Here is a 16,719-nt window from a genome sequence, read left to right on the forward strand (position 1 = left end):
ACAGGGCTTTGTGGAGAACAGGAATGCTTATTCCAAATCCTGCTTTTCCCCCAGCCCAGAGAGTTCTCGAATTTCCTCTGCTTAGCAATCCAGCAGCTGGGGACCTTTTGCGATTCAATTCATTAGTTTGTGGTGGCTCAGAGCTGTAACACAATCTCCAAAGGGGCCCACCTCATCTCCGCTTTATTAAAATGAAACCTTCCCTTGGCATTCCTCTCAGGCACATCTCCAGGTATGGACTAGGGGGACAAAGAAAAAAAGGAGAGAGGGCTGGGGGCTTAAATGCCAGCAATCCAATTAAAGAAATGTTTAACCTTTGTAAATAAAAACCCTGCTCTGCCTGCTTCTCAGATGGGGAGAGGAAAATGAACTGATTTACTAGGAAGCCCCATGCTGAGAAAAGAGGATTGGTGTTTATAGCATCTTTCCTGGCAGAGGGAGCCTGGTCTGCTGTTAAAAATTTCTCTCTCTAGAAGGCCAACTGGCAGCAGCAGAAAAAAAAGCCCCATGCAGTGACATGGAGTCCCCTCCCTGGTTGGGGGACTGTTTACCTAAGCACCGGGCTCCAAGAAGACATTGGCGGTTCCTTCCATTAAGACCACGAGAGAGAGATTTCAGTTGAGAGCAGCAGAAAACAGTGGGGGGTAAAAATAGAAGACAGAACTGAATGCACACCAATCCCTGTGAAACCGGAGTTTTGGACTAAAGGCCCAAACTCCTGAGATTCCATATGCCAGGTCTGGTCCCTAAACACCAAATAATGAGGCCTGGTGGAGGCAGGGAAAGGAGGTTTAGGACACGGCTTGGGACATCCATGGGAAGAGGCAGGGTTACACTCAGCCCATCTTCAGCCATCTTTGGGGTACAGACATGAGCTATAGGTTTAAGTAGACAAAGAACTGGGGGCAGGGGACAAAGGTCTGCACAGTTTAACAGTCCCAGTCACAGGTGTGGTCTGGTTGACCATTGTTTCAGTCCAAGGGTTCCCAGAGGGGTTCCGGAGATGTCATCACTGTCATCACTTGAGGGAGCCATCAGTTCCCATGAGATGATCGCTTCTGCTCCAGGTGCAGCCTGGTCACTATAGGTCATTGTCCTCATTTGGAGGGTTGTCTGTCCTGCAAGTCCCCACTGTTCCTTATGGGAAGTTTCAGTCCCTTGTCATGAAGATGTCATCAGTCCTGTCCTTTCTGGAATCCAAGGTGATTGCAAAGTGACTGCAAAGAGAATGGCTTAGAGCAAAGACAGATACAAAATGGAGGCAGGGGTGCCAAGCTTCTCCTGTTTGTAGTTAATTCGTGGGCCTGAGTAAGGAGTCAATGCTTTTCAGCAAATGTAGTTTGAGTGCCTCTTACAATTGGATGGGAGAGACTTTCATGGTTCAGTGCAGTTTAAAAAAATAATAATGAAATAAAGAAACACAAGGAAGAGAACTGAAAGATTTTCTGTAAATGTGCATTAAAAAAAGGCAAATAAACTGGAAATTGCTTGCTACAAATATGCACCAATTGGTTGCTGTTATTACTGGTAAGGAATTCATTTTTTTTTCCTAACTTTTATTGGGCTCACTGCTAAAGATACAGAGATCAAAGGTTCAGCATCATTGGTGCCACCTGCCTTGGAACATAAAATTCATTATCTGCTCCTTAGGTCAAGGCACGTCTGCATCTGTCTTCCTAAGTGACTGCGGAGAAAAGCAGTAGATGTCATTGGACATGTACAAAGAAGAGGTGACAAGATGGAAAAGAGGACAATGTTGGTTTTGGAAATAGCATGTAAAAATTCTCCATCGTGTTAGTGATGATTGAATTGCAGCTTAAAATGAGACAGTTTTATACTATGAAGTTAGCAAACTGATTTTTTAAGGGTAATACCAGAAGCTAGCACAGTTTTAGAGAAATAAGTGATGTTGTGTTCTTATAAATCAATAGAAGGTCTTCGGAGAGCATTTTGGGAATGTTTACCAGAGTCTTTAAAATGACCATTTTTATTTGACAGTAATTGCACTTCTAGGAATTGATGTAAAGTTAAAAAAAAAAATCAAAGATGCAGGAAAGCTTTGTATATAAAAATACCCAAGGCTGAGGGTGCAGCTCTGTGATAGAGGACTCCTTCCCTAGCATGCATAAGGCCCTGGGTTCGATCCCTAGTAGGGCAAATAAATAAATAAATAAATAATTTTAAAAAAGCTATTCATGGAAAATATATTCTATTGAAATATTTAAGGATATTCATCAGAAGCCAAGTTCTCCTGAAAAGAAATCTTTTTTCTTTTCATTGTTGTGCTGGGGATGCATTGTGACATTTACAGAATTTCTTACAATGTATCGTGGTTGAAGTCATGCCTCCGTCATTCTCCTTTACCCCCTCCCCCTACTCCTGGAATAGTGAAAAGAAATCTGAGTGTTCAAGAACAGAAAGGTTGTCAATTAAATTAAGCCACATCTGCATCATCGTTGATGTGTTCACTTTGATCAATAGTGATGTCATAACTTTGAAGAATATTTAATGAGAGTAGATATGCTGATGGTAAATAGTGAGCAAATCCAGTGGGCTACAAGCCAAGTGAGAGGTCTGACCTAACATGATAAATAAAAGGAAATAAAAACAAACATTTTATTATCTATTCAAAACTATTAGATTTTTTTCTCCCTCTAACTGTAACAATGTATTGATTTTAAATATCAAAATATATAATAGATAGCTATTTAAAGCAATGTAATAATTGAAAAGAATGGATGGCTCAATGAAGCACCTGCACTGAAATTTTACAAATGCCTATATGATATAAAAAATAGGAAGACGTATATTTGCGGGGGCGGGGGGGTGGCAGAATGAATAGGACATTGGTACACATCTCCTGATAGGTGGCTTAGCAAAGAAAAAGGGGACATTTTGCAGAATGTTGGTTATCTGTGCATAGGGGTGGGTGTCTCTGTTGATAGAGGAGAAAGTCCTGTTTTTCTCTTCTCTGCTAGAGGGAAATGTCAGAAAATTACCTGTGGCTTCTGTAGCCACCAACCTTACCATGGGCACCTTAGCTTCCCTTCAGGATGCTCCTAAGAAAAAGTCCCTTTGCCTCTCTGGATGGGGCTTTCCCTGAGGGGCTGGGAGAAAAACACCGAGGAAGAGAGTTTAAACCAGTGTTTTGGTGCTCAGGGTTGAGAATAAAGACCTCCTGAGCCACCAGTGATGAGTCTCTGGGGATGGAAGGGAGACATTGGTTTGGGATCTGTGTTAGAAGTAAAATCAGTGGTGGTCCATTTTCAAAGCCAGGCATTTAACCCTGAGTGGGAAATTGTTGGTCGCTTGCTTGCATATGAGCTTGTGGATGCTGGGGAGGAACAACTGATAGGGGAACTTCAGCTGGGTGGAGTAAAATGAGGAGATGGGTAAAAACTGTATGTGGCAGAAAGCACATATTACAGGGAGACCTCTCAGCCATAAAGGGAGGCAGATACCACTAAAACCGGCTTCTAAAATTTGACAATCTCAAGAAAGGCGTATTTTAAAATAACTCAATAGAAAATTTAAGCTACATCTGGGAAGAATGTGCATCCCATAGTACTCAGCCAGTGAGGAACTGGGGGAGGGACTTGCACTCTAGACAATATAATGCTTGTTGTAACTGCCTTGGGTATATCTGCTCACCAGACACCAGATCTTGCAAGACTGCCCTTAAAGTCTCACCTTCACTGTACACCACATGTCTCTGAGTCCCTTCTTTGAGTTTGGACAGGTGAGTGTGTTTCTCACAGTCTGTAGCAGCCCTGGGCCTGGCCACCCTGAGAATGGTGGTGTGTGGGAGCTGGGGCAAAGAGCTCTTGGCCCTTGACCCAGCTCTTCCCTGAGGATACAAGGCCTTTCTTTCTGGGGATGCCTCATGTCTGGTTAGCAGTTTTGGTGGTACTGTCCCAACAGCCACCTGTCTCTTTTCCTTGGTATCTGGTAGGATACCACCAACTCTGACAGGAGGACATGTAAAAGTGTAAACTGCTTTTGCTGTAAACCACTGATTCCTTACTTGGGCCCATGAATTAGCTAAAAATAGGAGAAGCTTGGTATCTCTGTCTCCATTTTGTACCTGTTGTCTTTTGCTCTGAGCATTCTCTCCTTCAGCCACCTTGGAATCAAGGAAGGACATGAATGATCTGATAATATCTTTATGACAAGGGACTGAAACTTCCCCTAGGGGACAACAGAGCCTTGCAGGACAGACACTCCTCCAAATGAGGACAATGACCTATAATGATAAGGTTGCACCCTGGAGCAGGAGTAATCATGTCTTGAGAACCAAATGGCTCCCCTCAAGTGATGACAGTCATAACAACTTCTCTGGAACCCTCAGAGCAAGGACTGAGTTATAATAAGGGTCAACCATGTCCGCCTCAACCACTGGTACATAGCTGTGACTGGGAGGGTTTAACTATGCATGTCTTCATCCCCTGATCCTGTTTCTTTGTCTCTTTAAAGTGAAAGCTCATGTTTGTTTTCTGACACAGGTTGGGTATTTACTTTGTCTCTTCCCACAGCATGTCCCAAACTGTGTAATTTATCTCCTTTCTCGTCCCTTCACTATGTCTTTTTCTTTTTTTCTTTTATTATTCATATGTGCATACAAGGCTTGGGTCATTTCTCCCCCCTGCTCCCACCCCCACCCTTACCACCCACTCCACCCCCTACCTCTCCCCCCCACCCCCTCAATACCCAGCAGAAACTATTTTGCCCTTATTTCTAATTTTGGTGAAGAGAGAGTATAAGCAATAATAGGAGGTAACAAGGGTTTTTGCTGGTTGGGATAAGGATAGCTATACAGGGAGTTGACTCATATTGATTTCCTGTGCGTGGGTGTTACCTTCTAGGTTAATTCTTTTTGATCTCACCTTTTCTCTAGTTCCTGGTCCCCTTTTCCTATTGGCCTCAGTTGCTTTTAAGGTATCTGCTTTAGTTTCTCTACGTTAAGGGCAACAAATGCTAACTAATTTTTTAGGTGTCTTACCTATCCTCACCCCTCCCTTGTGTGCTCTCGCTTTTATCATGTGCTCAAAGTCCAATCCCCTTGTTGTGTTTGCCCTTGATCTAATGTCCACATATGAGGGAGAACATACGATTTTTGGTCTTTTGGGCCAGGCTAACCTCACTCAGAATGATGTTCTCCAATTCCATCCATTTACCAGTGAATGATAACATTCCGTTCTTCTTCATGGCTGCATAAAATTCCATTGTGTATAAATACCGCATTTTCTTAATCCATTAGTCAGTAGTGGGGCATCTTGGCTGTTTCCATACTTGGTTATTGTGAATAGTGCCGCAATAAACATGGGTGTGCAGGTGCCTCTGGAGTAACCTGTGTCACAGTCTTTTGGGTATATCCCCAAGGGTGGTATTGCTGGATCAAATGGTAGATCAATGTTTATCATTTTAAGTAGCCTCCAAATTTTTTTCCAGAGTGGTTGTACTAGTTTACATTCTCACCAGCAATGTAAGAGGGTTCCTTTTTCCCCTCATCCTCGCCAACACCTGTTGTTGGTGGTGTTGCTGATGATGGTTATTCTAACAGGGGTGAGGTGGAATCTTAGTGTGGTTTTAATTTGCATTTCCTTTATTGCTAGAGATGGTGAGCATTTTTTCATGTGTTTTTTGGCCATTAGAATTTCTTCTTTTGAGAAAGTTCTGTTTAGTTCACTTGCCCATTTCTTTATTGGTTCATTAGTTTTGGGACAATTTAGTTTTTTAAGTTCCCTATATATTTTGGTTATCAGTCCTTTGTCTGATGTGTAGCTGGCAAATATTTTCTCCCACTCTGTGGGTGTTCTCTTCAGTTTAGAGACCATTTCTTTTGATAAATAGAAGCTTTTTAGTTTTATGAAGTCCCATTTATCTATGCTATTTCTTAGTTGCTGTGCTGCTGGGGTTTCGTTGAGAAAATTCTTACCTATACCTACTAATTCCAGAGTATTTCCTACTCTTTCCTGTATCAACTTTAGAGTTTGGGGTCTGATATTAAGATCCTTGATCCATTTTGAGTTAATATTGGTATAGGGTGATATACATGGATCTAGTCTCAGTTTTTTACAGACTGCTAACCAGTTTTCCCAGCAGCTTTTGTTGAAGAGGCTGCTATTTCCCCATCGTATATTTTTAGCTCCTTTGTCAAAGATAAGTTGGTTATAGTTGTCTAGCTTCATATCTGGATCCTCTATTCTGTTCCACTGGTCTTCATGTCTGTTTTTGTGCCAGTACCATGCTGTTTTTATTGTTATTGCTTTGTAATATAGTTTGAAGTCAGGTATTGTGATACCTCCTGCATTGTTCTTTTGACTGAGTATTGCCTTGGCTATTCGTGGCCTCTTGTGTTTCCATATAAATTTCATGGTGGATTTTTCGATCCCTTTAATGATGTCATTGGAATTTTGATGGGAATTGCATTAAACATGTAGATTACTTTTGGGAGTATAGACATTTTTACTATGTTGATTCTACCAATCCATGAGCATGGGAGATCTCTCCACTTTCTATAGTCTTCCTCAATCTCTTTCTTCAGAAGTGTATAGTTTTCCTTGTAGAGGTCTTTCACATCTTTTGTTAAGTTTATACCTAGGTATTTGATTTTTTTTGGGATGAAGCCTACTTGGTTGTGGTGAATAATCTTTTTGATGTGTTGTTGAATTCGGTGTGCCATTATTTTGTTGAGGATTTTTGCATCAATGTTCATTAAGGAGATTGGCCTGTAGTTCTCCTTTTTGGAGGTGTCTTTGCCTGGTTTTGGAATAAGTGTAATACTGGCTTCACAAAATGTGTTTGGCAGTTTTCCTTCCCTTTCTATTTTGTGGAACAGTTTAAGGAGGGTTGGTATCAGTTGTTCTTTAAAGGTCTGATAGAATTCAGCAGAGAATCCATCAGATCCTGGACTTTTCTTTTTGGGGAGACTCTTGATTGCTGCTTCAATTTCATTTTGTGTTATAGTTCTATTCAGGTGATTAATTTCCTCTTGGTTCAGTTTTGGATGATCATATGTATCTAGAAATCTGTCCCTTTCTTTAAGATTTTCAAATTTATTTGAATACAGTTTCTCAAAGTAGTCTCTGATGATTTTCTTGACTTCCATTGTGTTTGTTGTTATCTCCCCTTTTGCATTCCTGATTCTACTAATTTGGGTTTTTTCTTTCCTCATTTTAGTCAGGTTTGCCAGGGGTCTATCGATCTTGTTTATTTTTTCAAAGAGCCAACTTTTTGTTTCATTAATTCTTTGTATGGTTTTTTGGTTTCTATTTCGTTGATTTCAGCTCTTATTTTTATTATTTCTCTCCTTCTATTTGTTTTGGGATTTGCTTGTTCTTGTTTTTCTAGGAGTTTGAGATGTATCATTAGGTCATTGATTTGGGATCTTTCAGTCTTTTTAATATATGCACTCATGGCTATAAACTTTCCTCTCAGGACTGCCTTAGCTGTGTCCCATAGGTTCCGGTAGGTTGTGTTTTCATTTTCATTGACTTCCAGGAACTTTTTAATTTCCTCTTTTAATCAATGACCCATTCTTCATTAAGTAATGAGTTATTTAGTTTCCAGCTGTTTGCATGTTTTTTTGTCTTTACTTTTGTTGTTGAGTTCCACTTTTACTGCATTGTGATCAGATAGAATGCATGGTATAATTTCTGTTTTCTTATATTTGCTGAGACTTGCTTTGTGCCCTAGGATATGATCTATTTTGGAGAAGGTTCCATGGGCTGCTGAGAAGAATGTATATTGTGTAGAAGTTGGATGAAATGTTCTGTAGACATCAACTAGGTCCATTTGATCTATTTTATATTTTAGATCTTGGAATTCTTTATTGATTTTGTGTTTGGATGACCTATCTATTGATGATAATGGGGTGTTAAAGTCTCCCACAATCACTGTGTTGGCATTTATATATGCTTTTAGGTCTTTCAGGGTATGTTTGATGAAATTGGGTGTGCTGACATTGGGTGCATACAGGTTGATGATTATTATTTCCTTTTGGTCTATTTCCCCTTTTATTAGTATGGAATGTCCTTCTTTATCTCATTTGATCAATGTAGGTTTGAAGTCTACTTTGCAGAGATAAGTATTGCTACTCCTGCATGTTTTCGGGGGTCTGGATCTGAGTTTCTGTTTTCTTTATTCCCCTCTGGTTCCTGTACTAATTTTTTGCTGTTGGGAAACTGGTTTCCCTGTTTTTTCTGTCTTCCCATCATTGTCTTTGGTGTAGTTACTGTCCCTGTACTGTGTGCAATTAAGTATTTTCTAGCTTGTAATAATAACAATGGTAATATTTAGAATGGAAGGGTGAGCTGAGATGGAAAGCAAGAAGTTAAAGAAAAAGGGAAAACAAATACACAGACAAGAGGGAGAAAACAGAACAAAGCTTCAGACAAGAAAGTTTCAATGGTATAAACAGGGAGCATTAGTGTATTAATTGACAGTAAGCTGAACAGACATTAGAGAGACAGAGAGAGGTTTGAAAATCAAAAATAAAAAAATAAAGATAAGAATAAAAATAAAAACTAAGTAAATGAAAGAAATATCTATATATAAAAATGAATTAAAATAAAATGGAAAATAGAAAATTAAAAAAAAATAACCAAAAAACCAAAAAACCTCCAAGTTTAAATGCAATGAAGTTTCAGTCTTAATAATTTGGGTGTCCGTCTCAGTCACCAGTCCTGGAGATGGTGCCTCAGATGTTGTTCTGTAGTTGTCTCGTCAAAGGGGACGCATAAAGTAGAACAAAACTACACACACACACACACACACACACACACACACACACACAAAACCAAAAAAAAAAAAAACCCCACCAAGTGTCCCATGTTCAAATGCAATACAGTTTCAGTAAGTTTTTCAGCCTGCAGGTGTAATTCGGTTGTTCTCTCATCAAAGGTAGGGAGAAAAAGAAAAAAAAAGAGTCTGGAGACAGTTCTGAGAATGGTATCTGCAACTGTGGCTTGCCTGCCTGCTGCTCTCAGCCTGTAGCTGGCGGCGTTATTTATGCAGATCTCTGGGGTGAGCTTAGCACTCACCTTGCCCCGCAGGCTTTGTTTGTTCAGAGTTCTCCTGTGCGGGAGCCTCTGCTACAGGCTTTCCCCTTTCTAAGCACTGGGAAAGGTGACACTGCACCCTCGTTGTCAGGCCTGCATGTTTATTTACAGTTCATGTGGGAGGTGGGTCTTCTCCCCTCTCCTGTGCAGTTCTCCTCCCACCTCCACTTTCACAAGCTTTCCTGCTCCTGATTACTGGGCGGTGCTGCTGCTCCTGCCAGCTGCCATGTTTGTTTATAGTTCACGTGGGAAGTGGGTCTTCCCTCCTCTCCTGTGGAGTTTTCCTCCCTCCGCCACTCTCACAAGCTTTCCGGCTCCTGGTTGCTGGGCATGCCCAGCTCCTGCCCAGAGGCCCTCCTGCCCACCCGGCTTGTTTATTTACAGTCCCGGGAAGGATTCCCTTCCCCCAATCTTCAGCGCTCAGGGTGCCCCACCCTCTTTCCCATGTGTCTTTATTGTTCTTATTGCTTATTAGTCAGTTTCTCTTTTTTCCCCGTGTGGAGGTCAGTCTGTCCAGGGAGCTATGCTGCTCTGGCCCAGGCTTGTCTGTGGGAGTACAGCCATACCGTGAAGCTCACCTGGTCCGCGTCTTCCCAAGCCGTCTGGGCGCCAGCGACTGACAGCCCGGGGGCCCTCCTGGTTTCTCCGTTTAACGTGAGGTGGAGATTCTCTGCGCCGGCTGGAGGTGTGGAGGGGTCAAAGTTATGCCTCTTCTCAGTGATTATGCCTGCAAAATGTGTCTCCAGCGTCTCTCCAATATTTCACTACAGGAGGCTCGCTTTCTGCTTCCTCCCTCTAGTCGCCATCTTGGAATTCCCTCACCATGTCTTTTTCTATGGCATACAGGGTATGTGGTCAGACCTGACACGCATAACTTCTGCCCAGGAGTTATGGTATGGGGCTCAAAACTCAGATTTCAGACACTTGTAATGGTGGCAGCAGCAAAGACAGAGACTCCAGGATGTTCTCCTTCTGAGCATGGAGACCAAATGGTTCCATTGAAGACCGGTAATGTCCCAGAACCCTTGGACAACTTAGGGAGAAGAGAGGCTTTAGCAGACAGCAATAGTTCTACTAACGGCCTTCACCTTCCTCCAGCCTCTCCCTCACCTTGCCCCTCCCCACTGGTGCTCATCCCTAAAGGGAAGTGTCAAGGAAGAAGAGGGGGCAGCAGGAGGGGGACAAAGAGGGTAGTGGGGGTGATGTGATCAAAGTATGCTATATGCTCTTATGAAAATTTGACAGTGGAACCCATTATTTTGTAAATTAATGCATGCTAATAAAATTATTTTTTAAAAAAGAAATCAGCATGAGATATCCCAGTAAGACATGAAGAGGATTCACAATTGAATATGTATGTGTGTGTGTATTTACCATTCATCTTCTCTATCCAGCCATCCATCATTTTCTTATCTATCTATCTGTATCTATGTCTATCTATTTGTCATCTGTCTATCATCATTTTCTTCATTATCAGTCATTTATCTATTGATATCTGTATCTATCTAGATATCTATCTGTCTATCTTATCTACCCTCCATCCATCCATCTTATCTATCTATCTATCTATCTATCTATCATCATCATCATCATCATCTTTTTCAGTGTTGGAGATCAAATGCTTGGCCAGTGCTTTATATCTGAGCCACACCCCTAGCCCTGAGGCTCTGTTATTAATCAGAAAAATAAATGCAGTGAGGTCAGTTTAATGCATTGCATGGTTGTGAAGCCATTTCTTCCATTATTCTGTAATGAGCAGATAGTCCTTTCTAAAGGGAGAAAGAATCAACCTTACACCAGGCTCCCTGTCACCACGGTTAAGTAATGAATGCATGTCCCTTCTCATGTCCCATGGGAAGTGAACTGTAGCTCTTGGATTAAAGCCACCTGGCCACACAAGTCATCTGGCTGGGGATGGGGGTTCTTCAGAAGTACCTGCAAATGTCTTGTTCTTTAGCCTTTGATTAATTCTGGGGCACTGTGGCAGTTGGCTCCTCCCCCACTACCCCTGCAACCTCACCCCAGGCCTCCTTGCTCAGTCAGCAGCCTCAGCCTCCTCTGTCTTGTTTGGCAGGCCTGTCCTGTGCTTTCTTCTACCCCGAGACACAGAGGATTTCTGACATCCATGGGCAGAGCCCTGAGCTCCTCGATGGCTTTGAGCAGAGACATCTTAGTCCCAAAGCAACTGACACTCTCTGTACCCCAGGCACTGAATAAATCAGGAGAGGTCTCAAACTCCGTAATTCTATCAGAGCCATCTCTGATGGCGCTGGCAATTTGTTCTCTTGTGGGTTCACAACCAGTTGTAATTGATGAAGAAGATGACAGCTCTTTGTCTTTCTTGTACCACATCTGTCATTTGGCAGTTGGCTTTTCTTCATTTAATGCCCTTTCGCTCTCCACTCCTCTCCACTTCTTTCTCTCCCTTCCTTTCTCCTTCTCCTTCTTCCCCTTCCCCTTTCTCTTTTTCCTCCTCCTTTTCCCTTACCTTCTTATTTTACCTGGCAGTGGTAGAGCAGATGTACCTCCTTTTCTCCCTAAAAGACAAGATCTATAAATCCATAACATGCTTTTAATGCAATTCAGCTTCTGGGAAAATGCATAATAGGAGAGTTTCAAAATAATGCGTTTATTACAGTGGGTTTGTAGAAATGAACTCATTTGTGAGCCATTAGATCCCATGTTCTACAAGCCAGATTGCTACTGATGCCCCCAGCATATAATTTAATGGTCTTTAGTCAAATGTGTCACAGTGGAGCATCTCTGGTTCCCAGCTCCCACAACTGGGGACAGGGCTGGGCTTTGGAGCTGAGAATTCCCCCTTTTAACAGATCTTCAGTTTTTATTACAATTGTCCCCCTCTCCACCCCTCATTCCATCATGAGTCACATGGTAAGGCATCCTTCGTGACAACATTTGATGCTCATTCCATTTCTTTCAGGAGCAATGATGCAAAAGAAGGAGCAACCCTGGGGTTTCAGTGTGGCCCCCAAAGTCTCTGAGTTGGAAATTTAATCATCAAAGCTAGTGTTGACAGGTGGGGCATTTGAGAGGTAGTTAGCTCAGGAGTGGATTTGTCTCATTTTTCTTTCTCCACCTTAGTGACATGCAGCAGGAAGGTACTCACCACATGCTTATATGCTTTTGGATTTCCTACCCCCTGGAATCATGAGACAAATAAAGTTTTGTTCTTCTTTTTAAATTTTTTGGCAGTACTGGAATTTGAACTCAGGGCTCTGCACTTGTGAGGCAGGTGCTGTACCATGTGAGCCACACCTCCAGCACTTTTTGCTCTGTTTATTTTGGAGATGTCTTTCTTTTTGCCCAGGCTGGTTTGGAACATGATTCTACTATTGTACACTTTCTGTCATCACAGACCCAGCTATTGGTTGAGATGGGGGTCTGGTGACATTGTTGCCTAGATGGGTCTTGAACTGTAATCTTCTTGATCTCAGCCTCCCCAGTTGTTAAGATCACAGGTGTGAGCCAGTACAGCACAGCTCAATCTTTGTTCTTTATAAATTACCCAGTCTCAGATAGCCTGCTACAGTATCCAGAAACCAACTAAGACAAACATCGATATGAAGACAAAGAAGGAAGAGAGAAAACTCAGAATATGAGCCAACTGGTGCAGTCCATGGCGGTAACAGCCATTTTTCTCTGTGGTATGAACAATTAACACCTTTGTAAGCACAGACTTGGATTTTTTTTTTTCAGGTAATATAATGAAATCAAAATACTTATTTGCTCCCTCTCTATATCTTGCTGTGTGGGTCACAGAGGAGATGACGGAAGAGTAAAACACATTGTCTTACTTGTGGGGCTGATGCTTTCATGGTAAAAAAGAGCAAGAATTGTAAAAGTTTATACACTGAACTCATAATAACATCTCTTTAGCAAAAGTGCAAGAAGGGAAGTGGAATCTCCTGTGGTCTTGGGATGCTGGAGGGCTAAGCTCAGGAGAGGCAAAAAAAAAAAAAAAAATCTCAGCAGGCAGATAAGAGCAGCTCCTCAGCCCTTGTAATGCCACAGGTGCTGCCCTGGGAAGGGGTAAAGGGAAAGGCTGCCCCAGGTGGATGTTGGAAGGAAGTAGTGGATCACAGCAGTGCCTGTGGGTTGGTGCTCAGCCAGAGACCCGAATGCTCCTCACCAGGGCTCAGACACACTGGACACTGGCACTAAACCTTCTCCCCTTCTCATTGAGGGTATGGCAGACAAGTAATAGGGAAAGGAGAAATTGCAATGGGACTTTCCTTGGCTCCATGGGACTCTCAGTGTATTTTCCTCCTCACTTCTTGTCTCAGCCCAACTCTATCCTTCGCAGTTGTAAATTTCTTCTTAACTGTAACATCTTAGCAGCTGTAGAGTCCCTACAATTGTCATTTCTTTGCAGTTGTAAGTTTCACCAAAGAGAGGAAGCCTTGGGGGAATTCTGTACTTGATTACCTCTTAGGTAAAAGCCCTCTGCTTAAAACATGAATACTGATCCTACCTCATACATGGAATTAAAATACACAAGAGCTAGCATAAGTGTATGTGCAGAGTGTCCATGTTACATGACAAGAACTTGTCAATCAAACCTGTCAATCACCCTAGGGCATCCGCAAACACTGCCCAGATTTTTTCCCCTCTGACATTTGCCCTTTCAATTTGTAAAGATCTTTTAAAAGAGATTGGGGCTTCTGTGTCATCTTTCTCTTGTGGTGCTGTCCCTTCACCTACAACAAAATTTACTACCACTTTCACTACATTTTCATGTCCTGCCTGAATTCTCCTGGAGGACGCAAGTCCCTAAAAATATTCTGACCATAGTCTTCACAGACCATCCCCTGGTATCATTGGAGGCCCCTTCAAGAGGAAGGTGGGAGGTAACAGAGGGTCTTCTGGCAGAAGCCCAGGAGGCTGTCAAATAGAACATGAAATGCTAACTGTGTTAGGCAGGTTTCTACCATTGTGACAAAATACCTGAGCTAAGCAACTTAAAAGGAGGAAAGATTTATTTTGGCTCATGGTTTCAGAAGTTTTGGTCCATGGTCACTTGACTCCATGGTTTCTGGGCTGTGGTGAGGCAGGACATCAGGCATGAAGGGTGTGATGGAGCAGAGCTGCTCACCTCATGGTGGCCAGGAAGCCAGGAGGGTGAGAGAGGAAGGAACTGGGACAAAACAAACCGTTAAGGGATGCATTCTTAATGACCTAATTCCTCCAAATGAACACCGCATCTTAAAGTTTCTAGTGTCTCCCAATAGACCAGACCATTGGGCTATGACGCCTTCAATGGATTAACTGATGAGGTCAAAGTCCTCCTGATCCCCCACTTCTGAACACTGCTTCTTTGGGGACCAAGTCTTCAACCTGCAGGTCTTGAGAGACTTTAAAGATCTAAGACATAACAGTAACTCTGTCTTTCCTTGCAAGCATGCCACTGAAGAGTGAGAGGGTTCAATCCTCTTTGCCTTGTGAGGGGGCAACTGGACCTTTGAAATTTATTGGTCTGGTGGTCTTGACAGACTAGCGAACACACTTCCATTTTTTGGGAAGCAAAGGTCATAGGCGGGAAGAGAGCTGGTTGTCATAGAGGAAGTCCATACAGAGGGAGCCCTGAGCTTGGTGACAGGGTGATTTCTAAGACCAGTGGAGGACACAGAGGTGATGGTTTCATACCTGGAAAAGCTCTGTGGTTTGCTGTCTTGTGGCACCCCAAGATGGGCAGGACTTCTGAGAAATGTGGCATGGGAATTGAATCCTTGACACTGTGGCCATGGGAACTCCCAAGATGGATCCACGGAAGTTGAACAGTGAGACTGTATTATGTGAGCTGCATTCTTTCTTGGGCACTTGGACCAGGAAGATCTCAAAGACAGCCACAATGGGTATGTCCCAAAGAGGGAAATGAAGGCAGCTGTTACCAATGTGCTCTGTCTGAGCCTGGGGGTCTATGTCTCATAATTTCTAAGAATGCAAATCACAGACAACAGAGTGAGTAAAGTGAGAGTTTATTGAGATAGAAAAGTAGCAAAGAGTAGGGCTCCCAGAGCTGGGAGGGGCCCCAAGACAGGGTGCCAGAGAAGTGAGGTGCTCTGAGGTTTTTATTCATTTTCTCTAGGCTGTGGCTCAACTGCTATGCTAATTAGGTTACAGAAAGCAGCATTCTGATTGGCTGTGCCTGCAATGTTCTGATTGGTCATGCCTTGGTCTTCATACTGTCCTTATTCTGGTCCATCCTGCTTTTCCTTCTTTCCACCCTTTAAGGTCACAGAGAGGTCATAATGGAAGTTTCCAGAGGCTCTTCTGCCCTAGTTACACTGAATTTCATCTAACTGCCTAGCCTACTTCTTCAATGTGGCCCAGGACAATCTGTGAAGAAATGTCATGAAAACTAAAGTACTACACACCTGGAGCTGCCAAAATGGTTGGGAAAAGTAAAATAGGACTTATCTGGTTTATAATTAGAGTCTAGAGCCTTCCTAGAATGTATGGATGGCTGGAGCCTCTCCATCATACCTCATGATTTACCTTTGGAAGAGGCCTCTAGGACTTGATATCTATATCTAAGTGATTTCACCAAAGGTTCTTGAAAGCTAACTGAACTACTCTGGGAACAGAAAAGAACACACCAGCTTTTGCTTCTGAGCATTGTGGAGTTCATTCTGTGATGCAGGCAGACAGTGCCTTAGATGGAAAAGTGGCTCATGAGATGCCTGTGGAAGATTGTGCAAGATTCCCCAAGGAACAGCTCCACAGCCCAGGGCACTACAGCAAATAGCTGTTCTATTTAATTTCACAGAATTAAGAAAGTCTAAATTCCATAGAGGGATTTTTTTTATGGTTGTCATACCTAGAATTAATAACAACTGTTTTATGAAAAAGCAATTTATTAAGTGATAGGGTCTGTTTAAAAGATGCCAAAAAGGACAATAAAAGTAAGAATGGGGGGGAGGGGAAGAAGAAGAATGGGAGGACAGGGAGGGGGAGGAACAAGAGGAGAAGGAAGCAGGGGAGTGGGGAAAGGATGAGGAGGGGAAGAAGATGAGGGAGGATGGGGAGGAATGAGAAAAGTGGGAGAAAGAAGAGGAGAAGAAAGGGGACAATGGGGAAAGGAAGGAAGGGGAGGAGGAAGAGAATAGTAAAAGGAGGAGGGGAGGGGCAAGAGAGAGAGGTAAAAGAGGAGAAGGGAGCACAGGGAGGAGGAGGAAGGGAAGGAGGAGGAGAAAAGGGAAGAGTAACCGGATAGGGGAAGGGGGAGCAGAATACACCTGGCTGGGTCACTGGTATTGTAATTTTGTGTGAACAATTTCTGAGCCCCCATTTTATAAGTGTTTCATATAAAATAATGAGATTGTAGAAAATCTTTACTTCCAACCGTGTCTTACATAGAGACTCAGTTTATGCAACAGTGCAGAAGTAAGGTGGGGCATGTGCGTGTGCCTGTGTGAATGCTGACACTTACTCTGGGGCCATTTGCAAAAAGCTCTGTGTGCCCAGGGAGTCTCTCTCTGCTTGTTCCCTTGTCAGTGGGTGGGAACTGGCTGGGAAGTGTTTGCAAGAGGACAGCAGAGAAAGGGACATAAAGCCTGGCTGAGCCTCCCTAAGATGAGGGAGGGAAGAAGTGGAAGGGGGACAGGTTTTGTGTGTGTGTCTGTGTGTGTCTGTGTCTGTC

Source organism: Castor canadensis, chromosome 6 (assembly GCF_047511655.1).
Source record: "Castor canadensis chromosome 6, mCasCan1.hap1v2, whole genome shotgun sequence".
Taxonomy (NCBI): Eukaryota; Metazoa; Chordata; class Mammalia; order Rodentia; family Castoridae; genus Castor; species Castor canadensis.